General features: G+C 49.1%; 1 long non-coding RNA gene across 1 annotated transcript in view; it reads left to right on the top strand.

Moving 5' to 3' along the window:
• LOC141105326 (uncharacterized) overlaps nt 1-11,477 on the top strand; it is a 39,085-nt gene extending 27,608 nt beyond the window's left edge. The window contains exon 3 of the long non-coding RNA XR_012235572.1: nt 10,025-11,477. This is a non-coding gene — a long non-coding RNA (uncharacterized lncRNA). The remainder of the gene's footprint in view (nt 1-10,024) is intronic.
• The last annotated feature ends 1,111 nt before the right edge of the window (nt 11,478-12,588 follow it).

Below are 12,588 nucleotides of genomic sequence, written 5' to 3' on the forward strand. Positions count from 1 at the left end.
ACAACCTTCAGTGTGGACTAATTAGCACATCAATGGAAGTCATTGAAGATTTTCTTAGAAAACATGCCTGTGTTAAATTCAACACTATGTCAGAAAACGCTTTAACCCACCAATTTAATGATTTTTTGAAATAATGTAATATTCATAATGATGAGATAACATAAACCATCTTCGAAGAAAGGCAAGAAAGTGAGAATGGCCAATGTTGTATGCATGTTTAAAATGAAAGATGTCGCTGAAAAAAAAAGGATTAGAGTGGTGTAAGGATAGAACAGAATTAATAGAAAAGATAGAATATGCAAGTGTTTGTGAGTGTGATGAACTGAGGGATGACATTGAACAACTAGTGACTGAGAATGGTTCGTTGGAGCAGAGATTGGATGAATTTGAGGAAACATGTATGTTGAGGGAACAGTGTATCGCTTCTTTAGAACAGAGGCTGGGAATGAAACTGCGATAGAAATACTTAAGAGAGTTACAAGAATGTAAAACTCAGCTAGCCCAAAAAGATCATGCCATGTCTTTGAAAGCACAGACAATGGATAACGTGCACATTCATTGTTGTGCTAACAAGGATACACATCCCTTTGTGACACAGGAGCAGGGAGACCGGATGCTGGTGGAACAGCAACCAGTATATTCGGCTGACAATCCTGAAGAGTCCCCAAATCAGAGTTCTTCTCTCTTTACTTCTGCGTCAGAAAGGACTGAGCAAGGAATAGGAATTATAAAAAGGGAGGGTACCCAATCCACAACACTCTCCATACAAGATTGTACAAGTCTGTGCCAGATTTTGGGGAAATTTGACACTAGTGCTTCACCCATTAGTCTCTCAAATAGGCTGGAAGCTGTGGCGACACGGTACTTTTTAAACAATAGGGATGCATGTACTCCTCCGCGCATGGCTTTCATTGCAACTGTGTGAAAAACTGCAACCACCAGTTGTGAGACACAGAGGTCTATCTCCCGAGTTAAATTCAAATTGGGGAAACGCGGCAGGTAGAATGAGGGGATTGCAGCGCATAAGGGGAGGAAGAGATACTAGGGGTTCAGACGCCCTAGAAAATACAAAATTTAGGAGGGGAATTGATCCAATACTCTTTTGCAGTGAATATTTCTCCATTTATAAAGCCACATACAATTGTCCTGTTATGTCTCCTGATGACAGTAGTTTCTATGTTCTATGGCTAATAAGTGTACATGTGTTGATTACCATACCAGAATTGCACTGAGGAATGCCACCTCATACCAGACCTTTATAAATATATTAAGGGACTGGGTCCAGGAGACAGATCAAGACAATAGGCCCCACAAAAGAATTTCAGAGATAGTTAAAAGCGAAGAAAGAGTGAGATTTACAGGCAGGTGTTACAGATGTGGGAATACAGGCCATTTAATGAAGGGCTGTAAATTGCCTAGGAGAGGCACAGGTGATAAGAAGCCTTGGCATAAGAAAGAGCAGCAAAAACCTGGATCAGATAAGGTGGCAACGGAGCCAAGCAAGGCACCTGGTGGTACACTATATGGTCCTCTTTTAAGGGAGCTACAGAGGATAGTAAAGGATTTAAAGAAAACCAGGAGGAATATAAAATCCCAGCCCCAACCAATCCTTATTTTAAACAATAGGGATGTCAGGCCCCAGTGTTGTCCCTAGTATGTCATCTGGAGAGAGACAAAGGCAGCAGACCACGTATCCAAGGGGCGGTAGGGGGCCATCGCACAAATATACTTTTGGATACAGGAGCAGCTGTCAGCTTAACGAATATCGAACTTCAAAAGGATCCTACTGGGAAACAAATTTTTCTTAGAGGATTCGGAGGACAACTAGTACCTTCTGAGCAGTCAATAACTGTACCCATAGAAATAAAGAGGTTATGTGTGGAACACAGTTGGTTTCTCCCCAACACAAGAGAGCACTTTTTTGGGCTCTGATGTCATGGGGGCACATGGACTGATTCTTGATCTCTGTAATTGGGTACTGTGGAAAGGGTCTAGATAGGGCAAGGTGCACATGGTCATGGACTGCTGTGAGGTTACATCAGTTAAAACCAATAAGATCCTTAACCCACAGGCACTGCTGAAAACAAAGGACCAATTATTGGCTAAAATCTTGTGGCAACATAACAAAGTGTGGGCAACGTCTAAAGCGCAATGTGGTAAAGTTTCAAACATGATTGTTAAAATTGTGGGCCCTGATCCGCCACCTCAGTGTCAATACAAAATCCGCCTGAATCTATCTCGTACATCGAGAGAACAGTGAGGAATTTGTTGGCACAAAATGTAATTAAAGAGTCCCAATCTAAAATGAATGCAGCCCTCTGGCCAGTAAAGAAGGAGGGGGGGGGCCACTGTAGATTTCTGTGCGCTAAACAGATGCACCCCAGCTATTACAAATGTGGTTGCTAAGATGCCAGACATGGTGACAGCACTGAAACCTTCAGCAAAGGTGTATTCATCAATTAACATATCAAATGGTTATTTTTTAATTCCCCTACATGAGGATAGCCAATATAAACTTGCCTTACGTTTCAGGGGAAACAGTATGCATTCTGCCGATTAGCCCAAGGGTTCAAATCCAGCTATACATACTTCCACATCTGTATGGTGGACATTATGAAGACATTTTCTGAGCCAGAATGCATCATTCAGTATGACAGCAGAATAGACAGAATAAAAGCAGTGTTGCTGCAGGAGAGGCAGGGCAAATGGGTACCTGTTGGATACTGGTCCAGGGTACTAAGCCCAGTAGAGAGGGGATTCGATGAATGCGTCAGAAAACTTGTGGCAAGAACCGCCCAGTGCACTGCCAAAGAGCATGTTGTGGAATTTGGCAAAATCATTCTGCAGACACCCCATTCTCTGATTAAAATGCTTTTGGAATGTACCCTCAGTGGAGTATCCTCCCAAAGGGTAGCCAGATGGCTAGTAGATTTAACACCCAGAAACCTTACCGTGACCCAGTGGTGGGAAAAGGTAATTCAGTGCCCAGGGCGAAGATGCCAAAATGTGCCCCCCCCCCCCTCCCGAGCAGGGGGCGGAGCTAATTGAATAATGTGCAGCGCACCAAAACATATGTAATGGTGCGGGGTGCACCAGTATTACACACATACACAGAGCCAATTTGATTGCTTTGATGATGGCTTGGTTTACAGCCAATAAGGAGTAATAGCAATAATGGCTGCCCAAGGGTGATTTCTGAAGATTGTAAATGGAGCTCAAGAACTAGCTGAAGCTGACCTTGGCTTTTGTCAAATGGTCCTGCTAGAAATACTCTTTTGATCAGCGGGCTGCAGCGCTGATCATTGTATTCTGATCAGTGCAGGAGTCCTGCTGTCAGAGTACAATAGCACATGGGGGAGAGGGGGGTTTCTGAATCTACCTTGTTTGTGTGCATGCAGGGATCTATTAGTTTTTCTTCCTGCAGGCTGAACAAAAAAAAAAACAAATAGTGTGCACCCAGCTTTAGACAATGTGTCAGGGAAAACATTTATCATTCTTAGTCCTTCCGCACATGAACAGTAAAGGTGAGCATACACTTTACAATCTGATTGTACAATTTCTGCACAATCTCCCTTCGATTTACCAAAACTTTGTAATATGAGGACAAACCTAAACAATTCATTATCCAATTAGTAGTATCCAATCAGGCAGGCCCTTGTACTACATAGTTGGTTGTAGATCCAAAAGGTATTGTACAATCAGATTGTATAGTGAATGGTAAGCTGGCCATAGATGGATCAGTTTTTTTGATCAGTTAGTGTCTGAATGAAAAATACTGAGCAGCTCTCCTCAACCACACAAGCGAGGTGGATGGAGGAATCCACTGCACTGAGACATTGCATTGTGATAGTGGTTAGAATACATTGATTAGCGCTGCAGATCAAAGGAAAAATTCCAACAAGCTGGTTTGAGAGAAGTTAATCATATTAGATTGACTTCTCTTAAGCAGGAATGGCCATAGATGGATTGAAACTCATCCAGTCCTTGGTGAACCAGCTGAATTTCCATTCATGTCCAGATAGTAGCTCCTGTGTAAAATCCTTGTTGTTTTCTGATGCCTGGGAAGCTGGGGAAATCACTAAGCCTCCATCTACATGAGTTGTTTAGGCCCATTCAGACATGTGTGTCCTGTGCAGGGCTCTCTTGTGCATTGTGTGCATCCCCGTGCCAGTGTTCTATTCATTTCTTTTGGGACTAAAACCTGCATGTCATATTAGAATACAGAGGCTGTGTGCAAGCAACCTCATGCATAGTTGCCAACAGTCCCGATTTTCCCGGGACAATCACGATTTTGGGACCATCGTCCCGATTGAAGCTTGCCCCGATTGTCTTCCTGGGATTTTGGTTTTGTCCCGGGAAAATCGAGGAATGTTTTTGGAAAAAAGCGGCAACGGCTACACAAAAATGGCCGCCTTCGCCTCCAGGAATGGTGTTCCCCCTTGTGTTCAGTGCAGAGGAGAGGCGCAGCCAATCGGCTTCTCTCTTCAGTGTACAAATAGAAAATTCTATTGTACACTGAAGCCTATTGGCTGCAGGGATTGGCGACCCCTCCCCTCTCTCCACTGAACACAAGGAAATGTTCAGTCTCCACACGCCGCCGCCCCCGCTGCCGCCAACCCTCCGCTCCGCCCGTGTGTCTGAAGAGCGCCACTGATGGAAGGACCGGGGCTCGCTGGTGGGGACAGTGCACTGATGGTCCTGGCTCCCCCCTTGCGATGAGCGGGGGGGGACACAGTCACACTGATGGAAGGACCGGGGCTCCGCTGGCTGGGGACAGTGCACTGATGGTCTTGGCTCCCCCTTGCACCCTGTCCCCCCATGTCACCACCATACCTGCACCCCTCCCCCCATGTCACCACCATACCTTCACCCCCCTCCCCCCATGTCACCACCATACCTGCACCCCCTCCCCCATGTCACAACCATACCTGTTTCCCCCCTCCCCCTGTGTCACCACCATACCTACTTCCCCCTCCCCCTGTGTCACCACCATACCTGCTTCCCCCCCTCCCCCGTGTCACCACCATACCTGCACCCCCCTCCTCCCTGTGTCACCACCATACCTGCACCCCCTTCCTCCCCGTGTCACCACCATACCCGCACCCCCCTCCTTCCCGTGTCACCACCATACCTGCTCCCCCCTGTGTCACCACCATACCTGCACCCCTCTCCCCCCTGTGTCACCATCATACCTGCACCCCCCTCCCCCCATGTCACCACCATACCTGCACCCCCCCTCCCCCCATGTCACCACCATACCTGTTTCCCCCCCTGTGTCACCACCATACCTGCTCCCCCCCTCCACCGTGTCACCACCATACCTGCACCCCCCTCCCCCCATGTCACCACCATAACCTGCAGCCCCCTCCCACCATATCACCACCATACCTGCCCCCCCTCCATGTCATCACCATACCTGTTCCCCCATGTTGCCACTATACCTGCACCCCCTCCCCCCATATCACCACCATACCTGCAGCCCCCTCCCCATGTCACCACCATACCTGTTCCCCCCATGTCACCACCATACCTGCCCCCCTCCATGTCATCACCATACCTGTTCCCCCATGTTGCCACTATACCTGCACCCCCTCCCCCCATATCACCACCATACCTGCAGCCCCCCTCCCCCCATGTCATCACCATACCTGTTCCCCCCATGTCACCACCATACCTGCACCCCCTCCTCCCCATGTCAACACCATACCTGCACTCCGCCTCCCCCCATGTCACCACCATGCCTGCACCCCCTCCAGCCTAGTCACCACCATGCCTGCACCCCCTCCGGCCTAGTCACCACCATGCCTGCACCCCCTCCGGCCTAGTCACCACCATGCCTGCACCCCCCAGGTCACCATCATGCCTGCACCCCCAAATCACCACTATGCCTCCACCCTTCCCCAAATCAGCCTGTAACACCCCAAGTCACCATGCCTCCACCCACACACCTCTCCCCCCTTGTCACCAGTCTTGAGATGTAGCTAGACTGCAGCCAACACTCCATCTGCAGCCAACACTCCACTGGGGACACCTGATGTAAGAGGCACTCTGCTGGGGACACCTGACGTAAGAGGCACTCCGCTGGGGACACCTGACGTAAGAGGTACTGTACTGGGGACACCTGATGTAAGAGGCACCGTACTGGGGACACCTGATGTAAGAGGCACCGTACTGGGGACACCTGATGTAAGAGGCACTGTACTGGGGACGCCTGATGTAAGAGGTACTGTCCTGGGGACACCTGATGTACGAGGTACTGTCCTGGGGACACCTGATGTACGAGGTACTGTCCTGGGGACACCTGATGTAAGAGGTACTGTCCTGGGGACACCTGATGTAAGAGGTACTGTCCTGGGGACACCTGATGTAAGAGGCACTGTCCTGGGGACACCTGATGTAAGAGGTACTGTCCTGGGAACACCTGACGTAGGAGGTACTGTACTGGGGACACCTGACGTAAGAGGCACTGTACTGGGGATACCTGATGTAAGGAGGCATTCCGCTGGGGATGCCTGATGTAAGAGGTACTGTCCTGGGGACACCTGATGTAAGGAGGCACTCCGCCGGGAATGCCTGATGGAAGGAAGCAATCTGCTGGGGGCACCTGATGTAAGGACGGACTCTGCGGGGGGGCACCTGATGTAAGGACGGACTCTGCTGGGGGCACCTGATGGCATCTGGTGGCAGGTGACACGCTCAGGGGTCCCACTGGTTCTGCATTATGGTGAGTTGAATGATTTCATTCTATATTACAATATAATAATAGAAATAATGCGCTTCAATCATCCTGGACACCATAACAACCATGGTGCCGGGATGATTGAAGCGCTAACACCAGGTGTTTGGAGTATCTTTATCTGCTGAATGTTAAACTCTGGAATACACATTGCTATTGTGGTGTAGGATCTGGGTCTGCTGTCCCTCCATCCCTCTCCCTCTCCCTCTACCCCCCTTTCCCTCTCCATCCCTCATTCACCTCAGACTCTAACCACACCCCTTTTTGAGCCATGCCCATTTAAGCCACACCCACTATTTCACATAAACCACGCCCATTTTTTTGGCTTTGCGCGCCACATTTTTTCTTTTCCCTGTGCTACGCCTACAAACGCACGCCCCACCCCCTAATTATAGTGTGACTCCGCCTACTGCCAAAAAAGTGTCCCGAAATTTTTTTTTACAATGTTGGCAACTATGCTCATGTCCACACAACACAGAGGAGGAGACACCTTCACATTGTCCAGAGCAGGGAGGAAAAAAACAGAAGGCTCGGGGGGCGGAGCTGGTGATGTCACACAGACATCGGGACACTCCGAAAGTAGGAATGACAGAAATTAATGGAGAGGGGTAAGAGAAGCCGCTGTCCAGGCAAGCAGAGGAGCAGGAAAGCTGTATGTATCTGGAATCATAGAAGCATTGATATGCTTTCTCAACCTCATGTGCCCCGCCCACTCCACTCTACTGTCGCTCAGGGACTAGTACAGTGCACTGTGCAGGCAGGGGGCTTGTGTAGTGCTGCGATCTAGCCCACACGCAGGAACAAAGCTGCTCTCTTCCTACCCTGTTAGATTTGGCACTTGGCAGAAAACTCTGTGCTGGGCGTGGTTACACCCGGCAGACAACGCCCTCTTCCTCCAAATAAATTATTCTGCCCAGGGCAGCTGCTCGTCCCGCCCACCCCTAGTACTGGCCCTGCCGTGACCCACAATGCCACCTATACTCTCCCACAATTGATGCAGTATGAGGGGGAGCAGCATGACTGTGGGGAGGTACATCAGACCAGAACACAGGAGGTGTTCAGGGTAGCAACAGGTAATGAAGACCTTAAATTCTGGGTGGATGGATCAAGGTACTGGGATGGAGGAAGTTTTCACACAGGGTATGCCCCGTGGTGCCCCCAGACCAATGAGAAATTCATGACCAAATGCCCTTGAAGCTTTTCTGCCCAAAGAGCCTAACTGGAAACAGTGAGAGAGGTCATCACGCATTTCAGTTCAGTTCCCATAACCATATTCTCTGACAGCGCCTATGTCACAAGGTCATTGACGGAATACATGCCTTTGTGGCAGTCAAGGGGCTTCAGTGATGCCTTTGGGAAAGACTTGGTACATAGTTTGGTGCTCAGAGATCTATGGAAAAGAGCGAGTGTGGAGCCTCAGTGTGGCTATAATTAAGGTGAAAGCTCACCAAAGAGGGGGTGAGGAGGTTACCGTGGGCAACAACAAGGCAGATGAGCTGGCAAAGGAGGAGGCTCTGATAGGAGTCAAGTGGACACCCTATGATGCTGAAGGGAGGTAGGCCTGAGAGGAGCATAATTTTGAGGAGCAGGCGGTGGAAGCAGGTTCACATGAACTCTTGGCGGTGCTAAGGACGCCTACCCCGTGCTTAACGGATGAGCAAAATAAGGATGAGGCCTTGAGCTCAATCAAAAAGCAGCTTAGAGTAAAAGCGGCAGATGCTCCCCAAAACTATGTATTACAAGACAATCTACTGTTAAGCGAGACTTCAGAAGGACAAAGGTTTGTAGTGCCCTCCCAGCATCAAAAGGATTTAGCCTGTGAAAATCATAGGTTGACAGGCCACATGGGTGTTCAGGGTACCTTGAAATTTGTGCAAGCTAGATACTGGTGGGAGATAATGAGTAACAGTCTCACAAGTAGTGCAGGAATGTTTGATCTGTGCACAAATTAACCCTAGGCCAAAGGGACAGAAACCAGTATTAGCAAAGGTACAGGTAGCTTATGGACCGTGGAAAAACCATGACACTACCTGCCTGGAGTTTGCATGTACTCCCTGTGCCTGCGAGGGTTTCCTCTGGGTACTCCAGTTTCCTCCCACACTCCAAAGACATGCTGGCAGGTTTATTGGCTTCTGTCCAAAAAATTGGCCCTGGTGTATGGGTGTGAGTTGGGGACCTTGGATTGCAGACCCCTTGGGGGTGGGGACCGGTGTGGGTGTGTGTGGAGCACTACATAGATTGATGGCGCTACATGGGTACCTTAAATATATAAAAAATAATATAGTGGATGGGCATCTGGATGGGACGCAATGTGCGGGGATGGGGACAATTGTGGGTGCTCACACAGGTTGAACTGGATGGACTGGTGTCATTATTCAACCTTACTAACTATGTAACTATATAACTATGTAAAACCTGCAGATTGACTTTGTTGGTCCATTACCAAGTGCCCCTGGAGGATACAGATATCTACTGGTAGTTGTGGAAGTCTTTTCAAAGTGGGTGGAGGCTCTATCCCTGAGAAAGGACTCTGCTACTGCCAAAGTTAGAGCTTTGTGGACCGACGTATTTTCAAGATAGGGGTTCCCCAAAGTTCTGGAATCGGATAGGGGGACTCACTTTACCGGCAGTTTCATGAAAAATATTTGTGAGCTGCTGGGAGTAGAACAGAGATTCCTTGTACCATACCATCCACAGTCTGCGGGGATGGATGAGGGAATGAATCGAACGCTGAAAGAGCGGCTTAAGAAGATGGTACTGCAATCAGGAAAGAACTGGCTGATCCATTTGCCTTCAATCCTGATGGCCGTACGAGGGTCTGCTGTGAAAGGTTCATCATTAACCCCATATCAGTTAATGACGGGGAGAATGATGAACCTCAGCCATCCAGCAGACCCAATACTTAGTACCCCCCTGAGAGAGAATGCTGAAAGGGACACATTTCTGGTCCAGCTGCAAGAACAGGCACAGGGGTATTTGCAATTTGCTGCAAATAACGTGGCACCTAAAGAGAAGGAGCAGCCTGAAAGGCCTCCCATTAGCTTGAAGATTGGAGACAGGGTTATGGTGAAGAACTTCATTTCCAAGTCTTCATGGAATGCAAACTGTACCAGACCTTTCAGAGTCACTATGACCCTTAGTGATCAGGTAGTCAAAGTGAAGCGGCTCATGGACAACAAGGGTGCAAAAGGCATGAAAAAGAGGGAGATAGAGAAGTGGGTTCATGCCAATCAATGTAAAAGGTACTGCTGATAACAATTGATTCCGCTCTTGTTCTTGTTTTTCCAGAGTCCTGGTGGAGCAAAGATTGGCAAGGTCTCTGGAGAATGGATGAAAGGATCATAATTGTCGTGTTGGGGATCCATCTGAGCCATATAACAAATTTATTCAGACGAACATTCAGGGGATGATGTGGAAAGGAAAAATCCTGAGGAAAACTATGCATCCACTTCTGTTGTGTCATCAATATTGGACTTGTTAAGCCAGAAGGGGAGGCAGGGGGATGTTGAGAGAAGGAGAAAAGTTCAGATTATATCAGAGAGTCCTAAGTTACCAGAGAATTATCAACTGGGTCACCATGATCAATTTGCAATACAAAGTTTCTTTTGCTTTTGGACAATTTAATCTTAACTCAACATCTCGAGGTCTTGCGTATAAACGAGATGTGCAAAATATCATATCGGTATCCCTCCAGTCGTTTGTGGATGCAACTATATATATGAATGAAACGGGTTATTGGTTAGGGAAAAATTCCAATATATCCAAAGCTTTGGAAGCAAGGGACGTGAGATATGGGGTTTTGGTGAGGAATTAAAAGAAGGGAAATATGTTTTTGTGTGTGGCATATATTGGCATAAACAAACTGATATGATGCAGATGCCCAGGAGGCTGACACTTAGGCATAGTAAGGTGTCTGTTGGCCAAACTAGGGAGCTCCAGATGACACATCAATGGTGTGAAAATTTCCTTGTGGGGGTGGTATCTCAGCCTTATCGGTCCTATAGAGAGGCTCTCGGTTACTGGACATGTGGGACACCAGAACTGGACATGGGGAGATACGCCTGGTTGATGTCTCACCTGAGAGGTTGAAACCCTGCACAGGTAATGCCAGTGACTACACACAGAGGTATGCTCTGTTAGAGAAAGGGGAACCACTAGAAATAGATCTCAGCTCTTCTCAAACGCTGGCTAACAGGGTACAGTATGCCTTCACCACATGGCAATTCAACATCTCACAGTGGTTGATAAAATCCTACTACCCTATATGTGCTGAATATACACTGAATCGAGTGCGGTCATTGTACCAGTGGCTTACTTCCAGAGACGTGCAGACACAGAATGAGGTTCATGCAGGACGCTTATTTCTGAGGAGTAACCGAAAGAGGTGGGATGTATTCAGCACTATATTGGGGGGAATAGGAGCTGGGATGGGTGTTGTTAATGGAATGGACATCGGTCTCCTGAGGAACAAACTCTCAGCAGCCATAGCTTCAGACAGTAAGCAGGGCTTTGTTACTCAGTGGGAGATTAATGACATTCTTGATAACATTCAACAAAGTCACATAAATACCCAGGTTAAAGTGGCTCAAGATTTTATCCACCATTTTAAGAGGTTGGTAGAGAGTGTGGTGGTACAGGGCAAAAATATGTAATGGGCTCTGGCGTGCACGCAGGGGCAGGCAGAGTTATCAACCAACATCAAGCTGATTGTACAATCTCTGTATGAGGGGCAGTGGCCTTTATGAGTAATGCCGCGTACACACGAGCGGACTTTCTATCCTACTTGGTCCGGCACACTTTCCGACGGACTTTGTCCGCCAGGTGCGCCGGACTTTAAAACGGACGGACTTGCCCACACACGCCGGGACTTTCCGGCGGGCTAAGTCCGCCCGTCTTTCCGACGGACTTTCGCCGGAGTTCCGGCGGACTTTCAGAATGAACGGACTTGCCCACACACGGACAAGTCCGTTCATTTTGAACGTGACTCAGGTGCGACGGGACTAGAAAAGGATGTCAATCTTGCCGCTTTTATCGGCGAGATTGACACCTTGCTAGCCCCGTCGCGGGGCATACCAGGCCCTTAGGTCTGGTATGGATTATAAAGGGGAACCCCGCTACGCCGAAAAAACGGCGTGGGGTCCCCCTAAAATCCATACCAGACCCCGATCCGAGCACGCAGCCTGGCCGGTCAGGAAAGGGGGTGGGGACGAGCGAGCGCCCCCCCCCCTCCTGAACCGTACCAGGCCGCATGCCCTCAACATGGGGGGTGGGTGCTTTGGGGGAGGGGGGCGCCCTGCGCCCCCCCCCCCCAAAGCACCTTGTCCCCATGTTGATGAGGACAAGGGCCTCTTCCCGACAACCCTGGCCGTTGGTTGTCGGGGTCTGCGGGCGGGGGCTTATCGGAATCTGGGAGCCCCCTTTAATAAGGGGGCCCCCAGATCCCGGCCCCCCACCCTATGTAAATGAGTATGGGGTACATGGTACCCCTACCCATTTACCTAGGAAAAAAGTGTAAGTAATAAAACACACTACACAGGTTTTTAAAATATTTTATTAAACAGCTCCGGGGGGGGATCTTCCTCCGGCTTCGGGGGTCTTCTTCCGGCTTCGGGGGTCCCTCCGCTTCGTCTTCTCCCGGCGTCCGGTTGGTTCTTCTCCGCTCTCCGGCCTCTTCTCCCGGTGTCGCAGGTCTTCGGCCGGCCCCTCCGCTCTCTTCATGTAGCTCTATTGCGAGCGGAGGTCCGGACTTCTGGGCTTCTTGGCTTCTTGGCTTCTTGGCTTCTTGGCTTGGCTTCTCTTCTCTTCTCTTCTCTTCCCCCAGATGTTGACACGACGCTCTCTCCGGCTGGACT

The sequence above is a fragment of the Aquarana catesbeiana genome, linkage group LG08, assembly GCF_042186555.1.
Source record: "Aquarana catesbeiana isolate 2022-GZ linkage group LG08, ASM4218655v1, whole genome shotgun sequence".
NCBI lineage: Eukaryota > Metazoa > Chordata > Amphibia > Anura > Ranidae > Aquarana > Aquarana catesbeiana.